Source organism: Candoia aspera, chromosome 1 (genome assembly GCF_035149785.1).
Source record: "Candoia aspera isolate rCanAsp1 chromosome 1, rCanAsp1.hap2, whole genome shotgun sequence".
In the NCBI taxonomy this organism is placed as follows: domain Eukaryota; kingdom Metazoa; phylum Chordata; class Lepidosauria; order Squamata; family Boidae; genus Candoia; species Candoia aspera.
Genome location: NC_086153.1, coordinates 198,865,992 through 198,888,134, shown reverse-complemented (window position 1 = coordinate 198,888,134; position 22,143 = coordinate 198,865,992).

Here is a 22,143-nt window from a genome sequence, read left to right as displayed (position 1 = left end):
CATCTGAAAATGTAATATTCCAATAGCTGGACATTCTGTTGCTTTCTGGTGTGTGGAGGGAAGATGTTGGCATTGCATTGATTAAATTAGTATATAAATTAGTATATATCTGCAGATTATAGATGCATTATACTTCTTTCCTTCTTCCCAGAACCTGAAGATACTAGGACCTGGTGCCAAGCCCTACCATTAGAATTTGGTTTAAATGCTAGATGTTCATGGAGCTCAATGGTCTTTTCTCCCAAAAATCCACTCCTAACGACCTCTAAGCTTTCTTCACTTGAACAATATCATTTAAGAGTGAGTGATAATTTTGTTGACGTTATTGTGAAACAGTGGAATCTGATTTTTTGTCTATCAATAAAAGCAGATTTACCCCTGCTCATCCTTGGTTTGGCATAGAGTTAAAAATCCTCTTGCTATGAAAAAAAATGTTTTTATATGTATTTTTAGAAACCTCCACCATCAGTACTGTATTCACTGATAATGTTATATGCCCATTAATTTATGGAAATGGGTCAGGTGTCACAGGCAAAGCTATAAAACCATCTGTAGGTGAGGGGTGATCTGGGCATATTTTTGTTCCGTTGTGTGGTTCTTAATTTCTTGCTTCTACCCCTCTTTTGGTATAACATGTTTATTGGTTTATTTATCCTTTAGTTGTTTGATATGCAAATAGATCTGAGATTAGAGTGGAGATTGGTATAAAAACTTCCCTCATTCAGTTCCAAGTGAGTTATATTATCTAAATTTTAAAAATTGTAGGATCTTCAACACAGTTTGCTACCTTCCTTTCCAGGAGCACTTTTTCTGGATGGAGAAAATGGAGATGCAGAAAGAATGGAACAGACCAACTCACAGAATCACAGAATTATAGGATGTTATAATATATGAATCATATAAAAAAGATAGTTAACACGCCCATCCAAAAGCTGGCACAACATTATGAAGAATTCTGAGAAAGTGAAAGTGCAGTAGATGCTCCAGTGAAACATTCAAGACATAATTTATCACAGGCGTTCAAGTCCAGCCCCAGAAGGATGAATGACTGTTATGGCTTCCTTTGGTTGAAGCATTTATCACAAAATCATATTAGAAACAATAGCCTGCGTTGCACAGCCACTGGCATGATTCTATACAAATAGCATTTTGAAAGCAGCAAAGCAACAACCCTGGTTTTTAAAATATCAGATACTTTTCTTGGGCACACCCATATTGACTGAAAAAAAAAGGACAAGATTTAATTTTAACTTTATTGAAGTATTAAGAGGTATTGTAATCTAAGCAGCACCTATTTACACGATGGGGATATTGTGATGACTTGAATGGTTAAATTTGGAACAGCGTGTGAGAGAAAAAGAATGTGAGAAAGGGGGAGAGAAGAGGAGGAGGAAGCAGACTGTCTGTTTAGATATGATACCTAAGCTGATACCCAGCACCGATTATTACCACATTTATCCAAAATAAAACAATCCTTTCCCCAAAAGGAGATTAGATAAAAATAACACAACTGCTTCTGTTAGATCTTCAGTGAATCTACAATACCCTTCAGATGTAACTGTTAAATTATCTGGGGGGGAAAAGTCACTTGTTTTTCAGGTAAATACTGTATACATAACTCAGGATTTTTTCTGGTAACCAGCAAAGTCCATCCATATGGACATTAATACTTAAATCGGTTGGGCTGTTTCTGATAATTATGCAAACATAAGAACCTGAATTTGATATTTTGAGCAACACCATCTGTAATGTACTGCTCTAGGTGCACTATTAACAAACATTGAAAAATTAAACTTTTTACACTATCTTCAGCTACTCAAAATGTACTTTAAACCCAGGCACCTATAATGAATCAGGTAATCGTAGTCACTGCCTAAGATTTCAAAAGAAGAATGCTGGCAGGTACTAGGAAGATCCAACAGATGTCCCAGGCCAAGTCTGACAGCACTTCAAATCTTCCCAGAACTTTTGTACTATGTTGTGAAAATCCCACCCACCCCCCAATTTTTTCTAATGTCACTATTTCCTTTTCAGATACAAAATCATTAAATAGGAATATATATACTTGTGGTTCCTCTGGTATTTAAAAGCAGAAAAGGAGACCAGAACAATGGGAATGATAAAAGCAAATGAGTCTCAAAAATAATTTACAAATCTTAAATAAAGATTCTGGACAGATCGTTAGCAAAAAAAAAAAGGCTATTGTTTTTGTTTTTTCAATAGGCTGCCAAAAGCTTGGATTTTCCCCCAAGCTTCTATAAGTAATTATCATTTTATACTGAATCATCTGTCCATCCTAGCATTAAGATTTATTTATATATCACAATTAGTGTACGTAATACTTTGCAAACTATAAGAAAATTTACAGAGGAAAAGAAAAAGAGAACAGAAATAATATACCTACAGCATGATATTAACATTATCATGGCAACTTCCAACAATAAAATTAACAGTAAAAAATGTGCATTGATAAAACAAGCTCTTGTCCATCAAATGCTGTCTATAAAACTGTAGCAATAAGAACAGTACAGGTTACTAAAACTGCAGACACATTGTTAAAGATTTGATCTAGTGCCATATTCATATGCATAAAACTGTATGCTTTGCTGAATGCATAGGGCTCAATTGTCCTTCTGTGTGGGTTTTTTTTTTTTTCTTTCATTGTAAACACACTAGGACCCAATCATAACTGAGACCACTAGGAATAAATGGGAAAGGCTTAAACCATCCCTTGTAACGGCTTTGCTAAATTCATCTCTTGCAAGCAGAGGCTGGGCACAGAAGCACTTAGACTAACACATAATTGCTAGAGATCTAAAAGGGAAGAGCAGCTGCATACTGTATTTACTATAGGGCATAGCCAAGTAAAAAGCAATGCATCTCAACAACTAACTTTGGGGAAAACGTTCCTTAACTGGGAAGTCAGTAGCAAAAAGTCTTGTCAAGAGACCTTCTGAAGAGGATTTGGTGATGCTCTTAAGAAGCATGTGGGTGTTTCTATTAATTGATGATCCCATCTATATCTTGCTTCTGAGTCAAATAGAACTTTTTAGATCAACATCAGCACTTCACATTGTACCTGGCAAACCCTATAGCTTAGCGGGTGAGATTTATTCCAAATATTGAATCCTGCAGCAATTTCAGATGGGTGGCTCCCTCCTCACTGTGGTAATACAAAGTGCAGTTTTATGATACTTCCTGTTTGGGTCATGCCACAATATACACTGACAGGTCCCTCGCCCAAGTAGTTTGCAGCAAGTATCAATGCCCCACCACCCTTTTTAAAACACTCTCCTATGCACTGGCTCAGGAATTTAAACAGTCTTATTTTGACACCAGTTCATTATTTTTGTGGTTGGTCTAGTTGAATATTCCTTGCAAATGGCTGATTGCTGATTGTAGAGTATGGTCCTTTTCTTCTTTGCACTTGTCCATGGAACAAGCATGCCCTGGTATCTTTACTACTGGATCTCCATGACACTGTCTTCATGATGAGACAATGTTTAAGTCACCCTGAGTTTGCACTGGTTTTAAAATTGTGTTTTCTCCCCTTATTCCAACACTATCAATGGACAGCCTCAAGGAGTATGACATTGGTCAAGGTTTGGTCATTATCCTCAAGGAAATCACACGACCTGAAACAGAGACAGCAGAGATAGATTAGAGACCAGCAGTGGGGCAGCAAATTTCATGCCGGTATGATTTTCTGCTAATTCAAGGATGGATGGAGAACAGCAACTCAGCAGTGGGGAAACCACAGGCACATAATGTTGCCTGGCCAGTTGCAAAAGGAAGTGCTTACAGTTGACCACTCAGCAGTCTGTGGAGAGGAGAAATAAAATGGCACCACTCTGCACAGATCTGTGATGGCTGAAAGAGAGGAAACATGGCAGTGGAGATGTGTCTCATGGTGATAGCCAAGGAACAGAAAAACTGACCTACCAACTCAGAAAGAACTACTGGAACCCATTCCCAACCTGCTGCTGAAGATGATAATGTGAGATTTTTGGCATCAGCTAGAGTTCCTGTTGGAAGAAATAGGCAAAAACGACACCAGTGTTTCTCAACCTTGGCAAGTTTAAGATATGTGGACTTCAGCTGCCAGAATTCCCCAGCCAGAATTCTGGGAGCTGAAGTCCACATACAGTATCTTAAACTTGCCAAGGTTGAGAAACACCAAACTACACAATTGTTCTGCAACAATAGCATACGATATTGTGAGGATATCTAGTAAACTGCCAACAAAGACTTTGGATGCTACAGAAAAGGGCTCATCTGAAATTTCCTTAGCTATTGTTTTCTGAAACAGTTGAAGTTTCTGAATGCCCCTGCTTGCCTTCACTTTCAGAATCCCACCCTCTTCAAAAGCAGTTGACTCATTGTTTGCAAAGACTTTCTATTATCTAATGTTAGCACCGTGGTTTGGTGTTTTTTTTTTACTGTTACATGTGTTAACAGCAGCCAGGGGGTGGGGTGGAAGAACTGTTCTTTGCAAATAATTATACCAGGATCACCCACTACCAAGCTGGTGTACGGGGGAGCAGAGCTAGAGATGGATGTATCTGTGTCCGCAGAGCTTTATATTTATCTGGAAGGCCTGTTGGTACTAATAATACTTTTCTTAAAATAGGCACGTCTGCATTGCACAGGACCAATTTGATCACTGCATGATTTGATGAATTTTGGCAGCATAGTACTTTTAAGAGCTGATCCTCCGTTTGGGTGTAGGCATAGAGAAAAGAACAATTGAAGGCAGGAGTGGAGGGCAATGGTGTATTGTGCCAATCAAACTGAATCCACTTTGGCTAGAAAGGCTTCCTGACCTTCAGCAGTCTAAGAGCCGTTTCTGAGAGTAAAACATTTCACTTGATGGGGCTGAAGTATCCTGCCGGATGCCAATGATGAGGGATGCCAAGAGTTGTGGTTTAGCAAGACTTCAAGGATCACAGGATTCCCACACCTAATTTACTCTGCTATTAACAATAAAGTTCTGACCAGGCATGATGGTGTAAATGCTATCTTTACAATCACTCCGCAAGGAGCAGAGATGCTTAGTATAGGTGGCCAAATAAAAGGAAAATTGTAGGCAAGATTGGATCTTGAAGTGGATCTAAGTAGTCTTCATACTGTATATATCATGAAGACAATGAGAGGACCTGGATAGCAAGAAGGGGCTGCCTAGAGCAGTAAAACACCCATTTGTTGCCTGGCATACAGCAGAAATTTTAAAAATTGCATGATGAGCTTAGCAAGTGTGAGGTTTATGGTGCATTTTCTTCCAACTATTAAGGCAACCCTATGTTGTTGTTGTTGTTACTGCAGTATTATTGTTTAGATTCAGATCTCACCTTTTTTTGAGAACCTCAAGATGGCCTACATTAGATCCTTTTATTTTATCCCCACAATAATCCTGGCCCCAAATCACTGACTGAGTTTTCATGACTGAAGGTAAACTTGAACCTGGGCTTCCCCAGTCACAGTCCAACACCTTGACCATTATCACTCTGGTAATATGAGCCTGTGACCCACGGATCACTTGCAGCCTCCAGCACCCCAAAACTGTACCACTAGGATTTGGTGGCAGAATGGCCAATTTTCAGCAGAAGACTCCCAGAAACTCTAAGAAACAGCCAAAACCATGCTGTTGAAATTCAGCTCTTGGAGCACTAAAAATCATTGACATGAGTTTCGGATATCCTTCACACAATGGGAGTTAAAGTTTGGGAATGGAAGCAGTTTGCCTTCCTGATCCCATTCCCATGGCTATTTCCCTCCCCACCAAAAATGCATGCCTGCCCCTTCTGGGATGATCTGGGCCTTTTGCAGCCCTCCAGAAAGTCAGGAGACCCTCTGACTCTTAGAGAAGGAAATGCTGGCTTGGAGAATGGGCCAGAAAGCTCACTTAATTGTTCTTCTGTTACAGAAACGGGCAGTGCAGATCTTTGAAGGGTCTTTTTCTTCAACAAAGATTTGAGTAAAGCGCTCCTTTGAAGATGCTGGATGCCCAGAAACCACACTGCTTGCTTCTCATTTATCCCGCAGCCTCCTCTGACACTCACAATAGCCAAAAGAGATTCTGTGGGCGTTTTGTGCCTGGGCAGAAGGCTTTTCTGGCTATTGCAAGTGGTGGAGGATGCCAAGGACAGGCTGCAAGGTGACTGATCAAAGTCAGCTTCTACCGTCCTAATATGCAGCATTCAGGGCCCTTTTGTTTAATCCCCAAAGCCTGCACCAACCATAATATTGCTGAAAAATGATGATTTGATTTCACACCATTTTCAGGCAAGAAAGATTCAAACACTGTGGAAGAAGTGCTAAAATAGGCCTATGCTATGAAAAGGGGAAACCAAGGAAAACCCAATTCCCAGAAAAAAAAGAATTCCAAAGGGACCTATTTTACCTATATGCCCTGCCCATTTCCCTGAATTGTCCTTCCATGGTAAAACCAAGAGTGAAAATTGCAGCACCTACGAGAGCGCAAATTTAGGGGCTAAACTAGAGAATGGGACAATTTCCCCATTCAGACAATGCCTGGTAGGCTGTGGGAAGAAATCACAGCAGTAATGACTAATTATTGAGTTATGAATAAAGCCTAAGTAGAAGAAGGCTAGAGCCAGTTTGGTGTAGTGGTGAAGGCACCAGGCTAGAAACCAGGAGACCCTGAGTTATAGTCCCACCTTAGGCATGAAGCCAGCTGGCTGACCTTGGCCCAGTCACTCTCGCTCAGCCCCAGGAAGAGGCAAGGGCAAACCACTGCAAACCACTTGCCAAGAAAACTGCAGGGACGTGTCCAGGCAGACACTGAGAAGCAGGCATGAAGAAGAAGAAGGAGGGGGAGGGGAGGGGGAAGAACAACAACAACAACAACAACAAGGAAGAATATTTAATTACAAGGTTCCAGTTCTAACTGTAAGATTCGGTATGTAAAGAAAGACAACACTCTTTCCCTGTGTGGATTTTTCAGCTCTAAATCCCGTGTTGGGCTAGAGAAAAACACAAGCTAAGCTGACTTATGTAACTACAGTTCTTCTCAGCAGGCTGAGGCCTAGTTAGAAAATCATGGGGTCTCAAAAATCCTCTGCTGTCTTAAGGTACTGTGGCGTGTTGCGGGTCCCGTCCGGGATGGGGTCCACAGCTGTGACGGGTGCGCCAGGTCCGACTGACCCGGCGGGTCCTCCTCCCGGTACGGATGACAGTGACACAAAGGCTTTCTCGAGGTGAGAGGATGAAGGACCTCGTGCGGGGCCCGACAGCTCTCCTTTATTGGGTTACACATCCCATATCGGGAATCACATGACATAATGTAAGCAATAACAGCGTTAATACAATACTTTGCCTTACATGGTTATACATTGTGCTTCTAGCTCTGCTCATTGGTCCCCGGGGGCGTATGTCCGTTGAAACCTTTGTTCTCAGGTATGTTTCCATTCCTACTTCCTTGTTCCTGGTTCCCTGTGCCTCTGCAACAAGGTACCACAAAGATCCTGCAACGAAAGTTGTTCCCCCCATCTTCCGTATGTCCTGTGCAAAACCAAGAGGTAACAGAACTGCCTCTTTTTCTTCTTACAGAGAAATGTTGCATTCGAAGTGCTCTGCTATACATTTTATGTTCCAGACATCATGTGCACCTTACCAAATTAGAAATGTTTGAGAGGGAAATGTGCTGTCTAGCAGAGACGATAAAAAGACTCAACAGTGTATTTTCATAGCAATAGCTTCAGTTTCTACGTTTTGAGCCATAAAGTTTTGTTGTGTGCCTGGTCCCATCTAGATTAAAAATAGCAGATCATACTTTTTGTGATGCCTTTTTAAAAGGCTAGAGGGTAAAAAAGATGAATCTGGATGACCAGTTTACCTGGAAATTCCATAGTGTTACATATATGAAGGGGCTGCACCAGTCTGATTCTGTAGCTTTTACAATACCACCATATATGGTCACACTCTTTTGTATTTTAGAACAAACAGGCTTATTTTCCAGAAACACCCGTGGTTCTGGAGGCACCTCCATCTCTGACAGCATATTGATCTTCGGGAGTCAGTGGCTATTGTGCTGGGAATCCCAGTTCTGGAATCCACTAAAAGAAGCTATATATGAATGCAAATTTTGTCAAAGCTTGAGAGAGACCTGAAACAATGGCTGTTTCAAATATGGCAATATGGAACTATGCTGTAAGGTGACTTCTTTAGTTTGGGCTTCATGCAGCATGTGAACCCAGCTATTGTGGTCTGTGAGCTATGGTTTGTGGCTTAGCACTAAGTATAACCTGGCTAATTGTGACTTATTCAAGAAATCAAAGTTAAATAAAGAGGGTTTAGATAGGGCTGGGCATTGTAGAGGCTACCTAACACCTTCTAGAGATGCATTGGCCAATTGGAGCAATGAGTTGCCATTTCCCTGCCAAAAACATTGGCCAACTCTGAGTTAGTGCTAAGTGAAACCGATGGCTGGGTTCACATATTATGCCATAATGCAGTGTGTGAACCAAATGAATGGCTTAATGTGGTGCAGAAATCCTGCCACTTAAGCAAACCATGTCTTAGTGCAATGTGTTACCCTAGTCTGCATCAGTCTATTAATGTGCAGTTGCTATAGGCCTTCCCAATTGCAAAGGCCATGATATTGCAAAAGTGATAACCTGTACGTGTAGTAGTACAAAAGGAGCTAGGACCAAAGGAAAGAAGAAAGGAACCACTTTGGTGAATAGATCCTCATTTAGGGCACCCTGTAAAAGCTGGAGTCCCAGTGCCACAATAACTATTCCGCTGAACGCACTTGGGTCCTGGGTAGGCCTAGCAACGTTTGTAACAAATAGAGTACGGCTCACGTTCTGCCAGCTGCTTAGATTCGGGTTCAATGACAAATTGCTTGTCTTTTAGCTTCTCCAATTTGCTTTTCTATGCAATGAGTACATTGTGAATGCTGCCCATCCCACTAGCAATTGGAGAAATGGACACATTTCCAGTAATTCACAAATTACTCACAGCAGCCATTTCAGGACTCTTAACCACTAAAGCTCTCAACAGATGCAAAAAGGTTGGAAACCCTGGTAAATCCCATTTATGTGATATCTTGCCCGAAGAAGGAATCTGGGGATGATAAACGCTTGTTCACAATTTAGTCCTCATAAAGATGGTTTTGATTTTTTTTTTTCTCCTTATGGATGAAAATAGTTGAGTTTATTTTAAGATTTTAATTGTAAAGCCTGAGTTAACTCTCTGTATTAAGGCCTACTAATGTTTATTCTCTAATTACTGGAAATGGCATTTTCTTTTCACTATTGATTTTCATATGATCAGAAACATGTCCTGCTATAAAGTCTCCTTTAAGTCAAGCTTGATTGCTGATGAATTCATGGACACATTCATTTCGTTGGCAGCAATAGAAGTGTGCCACTCCCTTCTTTTTTGATGTTTTTTTGATTTCCCAGTCTAGCCTCCGGCAGTAGGATTTCTCCCATCTAACTAGGCATGGCTCTGCTTCATTTTTTAAGATCAGCCAAGGTCAGCTGGTGACTGCCATCTCACTTTTATGGAAAGGTTAAAACAAAAAGTTAACCATCCCTTCCTGTTAAGGCAGGCCATGATCATTAATAGAACAAGACCCAATTCACTCCTTAAGCTTGATTTCCCAATTCCTTTGCAAATTGTTTACAGAGCAATTGAATGGCCCCCATATGCCCCCATATGTTTGCAATGGTGTTATCATTTTATTATAAGATTAATAGGCTTTTATTTAGAAGGATTGTTTTGTTTTTCCAATATGCTGGGCTGTTTGACTGGCTGAAGTTTTATTTCTTCAGTTTATGAATAAATAAACTTCTCTCATCCAGTAATTTGAAAATGGTTGGCATTCTATTTGGTGTAATTGGTAGATGGAAGCAAAATAATTATGTTTTTGTAATATAACTGATACATTCAACATAAGGCTTCTGATTTAATAGCCAACATGTTCTCTTTAAGTGGCTCCTTAAGGGAAGAACTGAATAAAACAACAGTAACAGCAGCAATAATTATAATAATAATGAACTATAATGACACTCTTTCCTTTGTTATACCTCACCTACCATTTAAGACTATTTCTTTGGAATATACATTACTGTGTTTGTAGAAGAATGAAGCTAGATAATGGTGTGATGGGGGCAGGGAATAAAGGAAGTTATTCTTGTTTACTGCATTTGTTGTAATTTGTAAATAAAGGTTAATTGAAATGGAGTGCAGGTAAGTATTTTTTTATACTTTTAAGTATTGTACTCCAAGGACTGTGATAGTTGAGACTACTGTGAAATTCTTAATTAGCATTGCTGTCCCTTATTTTTGCTATTTCTCTGTCTCTGTCTCTCTCTAACACACACACACACACACGAAGAATATGATGTGTTTCAGTTTTAAAATGTTCTGATATATGATGGAGGTGAAGAAGTGATCTGGTAACTGAATGACTTTCCTGGCAGAAGAGAATCTGACAGGATGGCATTTTACTAATTAAGAAGAGTGCTGGACTAACCAGATGGGAGAAATGCAGATTGGAACTTTAAAAAAAAGATGGAAAGGAAAAACAAATAAATACATAAAATGAAAATATCAGAACAATGATATCGTAGGCACTTGGGATATATTGGATGAGGGTCAGCCACTGTGAGCGTAATTAAAAGCTTTCCTAAGAGCTAGACAGAGAAGACACAAAATTAGGAGGCAAGTAATAAGAGAGAAGGGTTTGCAACCGAACTGTATCAGCAATCAGCGGAAAGATACAGCTATTGGGCCCAGATCAACTTGCAGGAGAAGATGCCACCTGTAGAAAAGTCTGTTGCGCAGGTAAACGCCTTCCATCCACCCCTTCATCAAGCCTCATAATCCAGGTTAGTTTGGTCCCAAGAGCTGACACGTGTTAATGAAGGGACTGACTCCAAATATTCCTAACCAGTGCTATGATTGTGGATGAACTCTGTCTCCTGAAAGGTGATATTCTTCCCTTTCCCAAACGGATATCTGGTTTAACAGAGAGGAAGCACTACAGTCCCCTGCCTCCACCTACCCCCAAATCCTTTTCTTATTGCATCTAGGAGTCCCTGAGTGCATTTGTTGTTCACAGGATTGACTTCTTGCACTTTGGGGATGGTGCCCTTTTCCCCAATTTTACTGTAAACTATTCTAGGAAACTGGACACTGAGAGCATTGTGGACAAATGTAGTGGCTGGCAGAGAGCAGCTTCTCTTTTCTAAGATAGTCAGGCACTTGTATCACCCTTAAGAAGGGGTGCTGCCAAATGGAGCTCAAACTTATACCAGGTCACCAGGGTGGGGGGTCTTTGATGTCATCCTGCTGAAAATCATGCAAACGAAAAAAGCTGGAGTCGGGGTCCTCCTGCCCCCTTTGCCACCTGAAGAGATAACCAGGAGCAGGACAAGCCGCCACCCCAGCAGCCACGCCAGGCCCAACAGCCAATACAGCGGTTCACCCCGAGGAAGGGCAATTTTTCTCGAGACCTATCTGCAGAAATGACCAATGAGTATTGGCTGAAATTATTTATTTAGTTTCTATATATTCACAGTTATTTCTGCTGGGTCACCTGCTATTGAGTTGTAACATGAATGATAGGAAATTTGTTTTTTTAATCTCATAAACTACCTTGAGAGCAAATGCCAGGATTAATAAGCAACTGCTTATTTTAGGATGACTGGGAAAGGGTGCGAAGGAATTGTAAAGTTTATCTTCTAGAAGATTTGGATGGGAAACTGGCTTGAGTTCCATGACATTACCATTCAAACCATTATTTTTAAGAATAACATATCTGGAGCATGCGCACATTCTACACAACTGTGTCTTTTCTTTTCTCACTGTTCATTCTGTGTCTTCTAGCTGGGTGTATGTGTACCTACAGTAGAGGTATGTAAAAGGTGCTTTTATGCATGTTTTGTGAGTGGCCACCCTATTGCCAGTTGCCCTGCTTATGCTTTAAAAGATTTACTTTCAGGTGTAAGAAAAATAATAAGGCTATAAATTCAAATACCAATAGAATGTGTTAATGTCAGTAGGGATATGGTAAGTTTACTTCCAGACAGAAAAGCGGAATTCTCACAGTCTTTACTTGGAAGTATGTCTTATGAGTGGGCAAAGTACTTACTTTCAGATGTATGCCTAAAATTACACTATCAGTGAAACAACTACCAATTTGGGGGTGGGGGGGCAGTTTTTCAGTCCCTTAATCCACACTGCACCTTCAAACAGGTATTCCTGAGAATTCTTATTTGCTTCAGGTTGAGTCTGCAGACTAAACTGTACAAGCTAAAGTTATACCTTCCTTCCTTCCTCCCACCCCCCACCGTACCACTCACAAAATTTCAACACAAAGCTCTTTTAAATAACTAATTCAGAAATTGTCAGACAATCCTTCTTATAAAAATGATCTTGGATTTCTTATGAGCAGGCAGCCAACAGAAAATGGGTACAGTGTTAGAAGAACAGGTGTGTTTTCATTTGAAAGAAGCTGCAAGATATATGAAAATGACTTAGCAGCTGGTGAATAAAAGAAATTGAACTTGTGCCAAGCAAACTGGTGTGTGTGTGAGAAAGAGAGAGAGAGCGTGCACACACGTTTTTCATTTACTAAGGGCTTGTCCAGATGGCATCTTCCCCTATGGCTGGTTTAAACCGGAAATAGTAGTGGAAAAAGTACTGCAATTAATCGGTAGCAATTAGCCTCTTGCTTTGGACCTCATTCACTCTTTGGGATTTTTTTCATCTGTACCAAACTTTAATCTCATCTATCATTTGGACTAGCAGAGATAAGGACAACATACTTTACTAGGAACAGGTGCAATGATGGAATTATTCACCACCAAAAAATGCAAAGGATAATTAATGCAAAAGACAATCACACATCATCAAATTTTAATTATAAATACTAGCAATACAAAATTATTGGGTCATGAGGCATTATGTAATAGAACAGTAATTCTTTAATATAGGAATGGATACCTATACCTGTATATGTTGCTGTTGTTTATTCGTTTAGTCGCTTCCGACTCTTCATGACTTCATGGACCAGCCCACGCCAGAGCTTCCTGTCGGTTGTCAGCACCCCCAGCTCCCCCAGGGACAAGTCCATCACCTCTAGAATATCATCCATTCACCTTGCCCTTGGTCGGCCCCTCTTCCTTTTGCCCTCCACTCTCCCTAGCGTCAGCATCTTCTCCAGGGTGTCCTGTCTTCTCATTATGTGGCCAAAGCACTTCAGTTTTGCCTTTAATATCATTCCCTCAAGTGAGCAGTCTGGCTTTATTTCCTGGAGGATGCACTGGTTTGATCTTCTTGCAGTCCAAGGCACTCTCAGGATTTTCCTCCAACACCACAGTTCCAAAGCATCTATCTTCCTTCTCTCAGCCTTCCTTATGGTCCAGCTCTCGCAGCCATATGTTACTACGGGGAACACCATTGCTTTAACTATGCGGACCTTTGTTGTCAGTGTGAGGTCTCTGCTCTTAACTATTTTATCGAGATTTGTCATTGCTCTTCTCCCAAGGATTAAGCGTCTTCTGATTTCCTGACTGCAGTCAGCATCTGCAGTAATCTTTGCACCTAGGAATACAAAGTCTTTCACTGCTTCTACATTTTCTCCCTCTATTTGCCAGTTATCAATCAAGCTGGTTGCCATAATCTTGGTTTTTTTGAGGTTTAGCTGCAAGCCAGCTTTTGCACTTTCTTCTTTCACCTTCATCATAAGGCTCCTCAGTTCCTCTTCACTTTCAGCCATAATACCTGTATATAGGAATGTATTAATACCTCCTATTTTTCCCCACCACCACCTTCCTGTCAAATATTGCAGGCTGAGGGAGAGTACCTGGCCCAAAGTCACCCAGTGACCTGGGGCTAAGAGCAGACTAAAACCTGGGTCCCCTTGCTCTTAGGCGAACCCCTCAACCCCTACATCCCACTGGCTCTCATACATGCCCTAGGTCAGCTTTATTGCTATTGTTTGGGTTCTTGCACTCAGAGATAACACTGCAGTAAAACTCTCCTTAACTTTTACAACCTTGTACCACAAGTTAAATGCCACCGAGAACTTTTCCCTGATTGCTATCAATCTCCTCCTCCTCCTCATCTCACCTATGAGGAAGCTGAAGGCAATCACCCTTCTCTTTATTCCTACAATACCCCTCTGCAATAGATTCGGCTAAGAGAGAGGAACTGGCCCAAAGCCACCAAGGTCCTTGGTTGCCATGACATGTAAGCTTTAAAGCCCAACATCACCACCTTGAACTGTGCTCCAAAAACAGGCAGCAACCAGTAAACCTCTTTAAATAGTGAATGGAACTCAATGGTCTTCTCCCCGCCCGCCTCTCCTGGCCGACCAGGCAGAGTCTGAGGATGCATCTTAGCAACCTTCAGACAGTTGGGGCAGAGACCAAGGATCTGACTCCACTGCCCATGTTGCTATGGCATAATTAGGATTCTGATGGGTGGGGCCAGTAAGCAGCCAAGCAGCTGAAGGGAGCTGGAGTTTGCCAGTTTTGTTTTGTTTTTTAATATTTCAGAAATGGTAAAGATGGCACATCACCATCCCAATGAATCACCTTTGCATAGCCTCCTCACAGTTGCAGTGATGCAAATCATAACTGTTTTTACAGTCTTGGCTCTGTAAAATTGCAGCTGGTATGATGGGGAATTTCAAAGCTGCGATGGCCCTGTTGTGCAGTGAATATAAGCTTAACATTCACAATGCCTGCTGTCCAGAATCACCTAATTCTAGAAAAGCTCTCTTTTTAGTCCATCCAAGAATTAAATGTGCAAATTGCATTATGTTTATTTCAGAAAATTTGTCAGATTTTTTTTTCCGACAGTTATAATAGCAATTGGAAAAATTCATGCACTAGTGATATTTCATTTGCAAAGAAATTCTTCTGAATTTATTCTGTGGTTCAGCCTGACTGTGTCCCCTGCAAAGGCATGTTCCAAATCAAGAGAGAAATTTGCTCGAGAAATACAAGTTGAGGCTTATTCAATAACCTGCTTTCATTGCAGCTCTTATGCAAATATGCTCAAAACAATCATTCATGACAGTATGAAGTTTTTTTCTTTGAGATTATAATGTGACTAAGAAAGTCAGAAGCCTTTATAATGGGTTTAAGTCAGTCAATTATGTTTTGATTGGTTTGTTTTCAATTTACCACAGATTTCCTGACAGCATTGGATATGTGTTTGTTATTAACTATCTTGTGAATATTTGGTAGAGCTGTGGAGTAGAGATGTTTTAGTAAATAATAAAAAACATAATTAGGTTTTGCTTTCATTTCATATCACATGTCTTCATGTTGCCATCTTTTCCACAAAGGCTAACAATGTTTTCATCCACAATTGTGATATTAAAGGCCTCTTGTGCACTTGCCTATTATGCCAAATAGAATGTGGAATAAGGCCATATCGACATTTAACACACATTCTAGAAAATGCAGATGCTATCTTGAGCTCCAGCTCAAAGAAATGAATCATCATCATCATCATCATCATCATCATCCTTAAAAAGCTCTTAAATAAGTGCAGGAACACTTTGGATCAGCTTCCTATTGCCTCTTGAAGGTTTCACCATGAGCTTTTTCAGAGATGGAAGCATGGGATGGAGAGGAGAGAGTGTCTGTCTCTACTGTCACCATTTAGATCTGACCCTTGGAAACCATCACTACCACTTTGTCTGACTATGTAGATCAGAGACCAGGATCTCTCTGTGGCCTAAAGTTTCCCATCCTCACTGCTCTTTTCAAAGTTACATTCTTGTCATGTTGCAGAATCACACTCTCTTGGAGAATGACCAGAAGCAGGGGAGAAAATGTCTTTATTCTGGAGACCTATCACTGAAGAGCCAAATATTGCTATTTTCTAGACCCTAAATCTTCACAAGAACTGCAACATCGGGCTGCCTGCCAACTTAAACAATTGCCAGTAAGCCCGATGATCCGGTTGCAATCAAATAGACAGAAAAAAGCAGTAACCGCTCAAAATCTTGAAGAAACAGATTTTTCATGTTTAAACAATTTCAAAAGAGGGCTTGTTCTATACCCATCAATATAAGGAGTATTGTTTTATTTTGAAACATCATCAAAAATGTTAAATAAATCCAAGAATTGTGGAAATTGGAGTTGCTTTCAGGTGCTTTTGTGGAACAGTGCTATTTCTTCCCATCCCCTTCAGGTTTTACTTTTATTAATAGAGAGACAGACAGACAGAGGATGACTGCCATTCTTAATCCTTCATTTAAAATCTGTCATCCCCACCCATGTATGTTGAAAGAGATACCTCTGCAAGTGTGGAATGATCTGTTACATTCATATTCTTCCCTTTCATGCCAGATTTCAAGATATAGCTGTGAAAGAATCATTATAAATCTACTCCTGCCCCCCGCCCCCCCAAAAATCAGATCCCTTCATGAGTTCTGCAGTTCAGTGGAGTTAGCCCATGCATTCACCACCTAGTCACAAGTCTTGAGGCTTGGTGGCTCCCACCCATTGGCTAGTTGGCACTTTTCCAACAAAACAATGCCCAAATGCAAACAGCTCACCAAGCCATAATGTAGTTAAGTTGGGTTCTGGCTTTGCACAGGGTGCAAAATTAGCCACTGTGATCTGTAAACCAAGGATTATGTTTAGAGTTCTATGCAAACAAGTATGGCTGGCCTACAAACTATGGTTAAAACAAGTCATATATCAGTGCAATGTATAAACTCAGTGTGTATGTGTAGCCTCAACAGTTCCCCATCCTCAGCGCTCTTCAAAGAACAATCATGATGCTATGAACGATAGCTGTCAGCCCTTCAAGGTAGGCCAGATCAAGGAACAGACACCTCAGGGATTCCAGGAATGCTACTTTATTGTTGTGGGGTACATTAATAGAATCTTGAATGCCAGTCTAGTTTCTGTCCCATTTTATACTGAACAAAAGCAAGGTGGGGTTATTTTAGGTTTCTTTCTCACACTTGCTTCTATCTCTGAATGTGTAATCCCTTGTTCAAGTCCTTCCTTAACAGCTCACTCACACCTTCCCCAAAGTCAGTTCTAAATTCCTTTACAAGAGCTATCAATATAGCCATGACATAAAGATATTGATTCATGCCAACAAATGACTGTTTTCCAGTTATAAGCCAAATAGGCAACCATGCAGTTTCCTCCCAGTTGATTGTTTAAGGTGTTCCAAATGTAAGTTTGGTCTAATGGTTAAGTTGTTGAGCTAGGATGAGAACGATCAAGGTTCAAGACCACCTTCAGCCATAGAAACTCTCTCGGTGATTTTGGATTCTCTCAGTTCTACTTAATGTTGTGAGCTAAAATGAAGGAAGATCCCCTTCTGTGTTGCATGAGCTCCTGAATAAAAGGTGGGATACAAATCTGATACATAAATAAATATAAATCAGTGAACTGTGAATTGGCCTGAAATGCAGAGAAATCAAAAGATGTGCATGCATCCATGAATAGCTGTAAACGAAGTTGGGGTGGGGATTATTTTGATTCAATCCTTCTGGCAGGGTAGCTTTTGACTACAAAAATAATAAACATAAATTATCCAATCCACCATATTCCCTCTGTTGTCACAATGCTCAAAGACATGAACATTCAACCCAAAGCATATTTTTCATTCATAACAAAAGTTACTACTTTGCCACAGTGACTGGAAGGAACTGAAGAGGGGGGATTTGAGCTTGAAATGGATGTCCCCTGCAGTGTTCATCCACTGAGCTCAATTCTAATTCGATTGCAATGACACAAGATTTAATTTCTCCACAAATTATTTGCAGGAAATTATTCATTTCATTTAAGCACTTAGTACTATGTTTTCTATACAACATTCTGCTAACAATATCCAGAAATTATGCAGAAGAAAAGGTTTTATTAAGCAGGTTCAATGAGGCAAACTCCAAAGTTAGTACTGATAGGACTACAAGTCAGGCAGTCTGATCCAATTCATGGTTCTATTAATTAGTTCTACAGTATGTTTTCTAAAGTCTTCCAGACTACAGAGGCCTACCCCTCCCAAATACCCCCAAATCTGCTGTGGAGGGGCTGGAAATCAAATCCCTTCATTTTTACGAACATCTATTCAATATATGAACTTAAAACCTTATGTTTCCTGTTTGGTATAAACAACATGATAGTAACATTATAAATATAGCTGCATATTCAACATTGTGCAAGAGGATTTCTGCTCACGCCACAGGATTTGTATTATATTCCACACACTGTATTCTTGCGTAAGTCCTCCAAATCATCAGTTAATTGGGAAAATAAAAAGAATTATCTATTCCTATCTTAAGCTACTAAATACCAAAGATTGAGGTTTTTTCACTCATCGGCTTTTAAAACTGTAATTCTGTTTCTGTGGCTCCTACATTTTTGTCTGGCACTCATCTTCAAGACTGAGTATTTGACCAAACACTATCAGATCTGCTGATGACTTTAAAATTACTTTCTCTGAATGGTTCAACTTATATAAAATAGACTGTATCATCGTTCCGCATTTGGCTAAGTGTAGATAAACTTTTACAGCCATCTGTTTATGAATTATGTCTACCATGATGAGGATGATACAATTGATATAGTTGATACAGGCTGTGTATTTGTGGATCCCTGCAGTTAAGAAACTTTCCCTGTTGTCTTTTATTCTGTCCTTTGTTTTGGAAACTTGTACTAAGTTTCTTAAGTCATTCTAACTCATACAGACAAGAAATCTTTTCCAGAAAAAAAATGTTTTCTTATCGGCCAACATGATAAAAATACAAACAGCGCTCCATTGTTTTATTTGCAGCTGCTCAAATTCACACAAAAGCTATTCTTAAAATAGTTGTTGATTTGCTGGTCTGAGATTTTGCTTTAGGATAATCTATTGCATTATCTGTTTATATTTTGATTAACTGATGTTTTTAATTTTCTAACTGGATTTTTATTTTACATTCGAATGTTGTACAAAAGGCTGTACCTCAGTGTTATACATCAGCCCTTTTACCCTGGCATTTTGCAATAGCTTTTAGCTAAGCACAAAATAACTAACTATTCATTTACTGCACTATAACCAATTCGGAGGCTCATACAGAACATTTGCTACAGAAACTTCCAGTTATCCACAACGGGTACCATTCAGATTCGCCATCTGACTTATGGCCACGGAATGGTTCAGATGCCACCACAAAAAAGGGGTTCAGAGTGTGCAATGCCATTTTTCAATGTGAGAATGGCAACTCCTTTTCTAAAACTTTTACCAAGAAAGAAGGGTGAGCATTCCATGTCAAAAAATACATGTAACCTATTATGTAGCCTTCCAAATCTGAACAAATTGTGGATCTGCCCCCAGATGTTGTTTGTGGTTATTTTTTATAATCTATCAAATACATTTGGTCAAAGTAAGTCTTATAAAATATCCTGAGTAATTAAAAATCATTCAACATCTTCATCTTCAATTCACATCCATAGAGCAGAGGCTTTACCATAGTACATGGCATTATTGACAGGATATTAAAGTTCTACAGCTAGTTTATATTTTGTTTTCACTTTAAATTCTGATTTAGAGAGAGCGCAATTTATAACTATCCGCTCTCTGTGGCTACATACAAGGAAGTCTCAAGTGGGGGATTTTTCAGTGGAAGTTCCCAGCTAACATCAATCATTACCCAAACAAGATAGAGCTGTGCTTCTAAGCTCCTGTTGAGGAAACTTTCTGAGAGCAAAATAGGAATTGAAGCAGACTAAAAAGGCACACTGCAAAATGACTTGAATAATCTGCAAAGCCAAGACTGCTGCTGCTAAGATATGAAGTTAGAAGGTATGTACTCTGCATCAAATCCATGTATGAAAAAGGGTGTGGATTTTATAATTCACTTTATATTTATGGCCTACCTCCTTTACGTGCTGCAGTTTAAATAATTAGTTGGGCTGTCTGAGATTCTTCTGCCCTTCCATTTCATTTCATTTCATTTCATTTATTTAATTTTTATACCGCCTTTATTATTTTTATAAATAATGCAAGGCGGCAAACATACCTAGTACTCCTTCCTCCTCCTATTTTCCCCACAACAGCAGCCACCCAGAGTCACTTGCTGAGATGGGCGGCTATAGAAATTGAATAAATAAATAAAATAAACAACAACCTTGTGAGGTGGGCTGGGCTGAGAGAAAGTGACTGGCCCAAGGTCGCCCAGCCGGCTTTCATGCCTCAGGTGGGACTAGAACGCACTAAAACTACGACTCCTGGTTTCTAGCCCAGCACCTTAACCACTAGACCAAACTGGTTCCCATTCATTTATTTTTTATTCATTTATTCGTTTATATTTTTATTCATTCATTTATAATTTTATAAGCAATAAAAATATTAACACTGCAACTGGAATTACTGATAAAAATCTGGGACTGCTCTTCAACAAAATCCCCCCAAATAAAGCATCACAACTTATTAAAACAAAACAGAATGCCTGAATTAATCTGTGATTCTTTAAACTATTTCTGTTCATGAGGGCACCAATTCCTACTCCTACCAATGTATCTTCTACCTGCAATGCTAACTTCCTCTGCCTCTTCCTTAAAGTCAAATTGCAAATCTTCACTAATCCTCCTAAGCATTCATATTGAGAGATTATTATTATTCAGTCATCATGCTGGGCACAACAGTGCATAAACATTTTACAATGGTGACTTAGTTTTATCTGTAAGGAAACTGTACTTCAACGCTAACAACTTCAGAATAAACGCAGCAGGCCCGGCTCATTAGAAGCAGAATCATTTCTTGTGCTACTCAAATTCGTTTCCTTAGAAAACTTCCCAGTATTAAATTACTGCATACCCATTGTTCCCAGGTAAAGATTTATCCTAGCAGTCAGCCAAGGAAAATTGTCTAATTTTTTTATTTTGCTACACAGTATTAATATCAAGATGGATATGAGCAGGAACAGATAAAGAGCTAGAAAGAAATTAACCTCCATTCACCACTAATCTAAACTTGGGCATCACGCTTCCCTGAACAGAGGAACTTACCTCTGAGTAGCCATGAAAACTTGTGTAACAGGAGTACCAGCAACAACTAGGGAAGTTCTGTGAAAACAGGCAATCAGCTTTTTTAAAATGTATTTTAAATATTACCTTTTGTGCAATAATTCTCCTGGTACTGAACAAAATCTTAAGAAATACAATTGAACACATTAAAATAATGCAAGAATACATAAAATAGTTAATAAAACAAGGCTGTTAACTAGTTCAGCTATGCCATCATGAGCTCTCAAATGCCGGGGGTAAATAAACAGATCTCCATTTCACAGCAAAATTGGCATATGCTCAATTTTTAAGCAGAGAGTGTTTCAAAGAAAGAAGAATACAATAGAGAAGTTCTTCCGTGCTGATATAAAGTGAATGTCTAAAGGATGTGGAACCATCAGGAGAGCCTTTAATTATCCCAGTGAATAGATATGGTTTCTCCATCCATACAGAATGAGGTCTCCCACCCCATTAATCTGGACAATATCACAAGATTCACCCGTACAATTTTGTGTTTAAGGTTGGGTAACCGCACAAGAAAAGCGTAAGAAGTATGCCATGTTGGTAAGGGATGGGAATAAATTCTGGCTTTGAAAGCTCGCTCTTCTCTCTGTGTGCCACAGTCTAAGTGTCTAAATTAAATGCAGAGAGGCTGTTCACAGAATTTGCTGATCACTTTTTCACAACAAGACCTGTTACATAGAGTTAGTTCATACATGATAGTTCTTTTAATTATTCCAGGCTACAGTTTTAGTGCTTTTAACATTTGTACAATACTTTGCAATAGTATATGTAATCATTATACAAATGCATAATTATATATAATCTACCAGGCATCTCAGAGACCAAGGTCTCTTCCTTTTTTGCAAAAATACAACCTGCACACTTTGATAGGGGGCAGGGTTGTTTTTCCACCCCCCACCCCCCCGTGGTAAGATTCTCTTATTAAGAATCTCTGCAAAATCTATACATGGTCTTGTTTGTTCTGATGGCATCAACTGCAACCTCCTGTTTTCTGCAGAACACAAGAAATGGGCTTAGATCACAGAACAGCAGGACTGTTCCACTTGGGCCACATAAGATCTGCAAATCACCATGGGCTCGGCTGACCAATTTTGCATTTGTGCTAAAGAATTTCTCT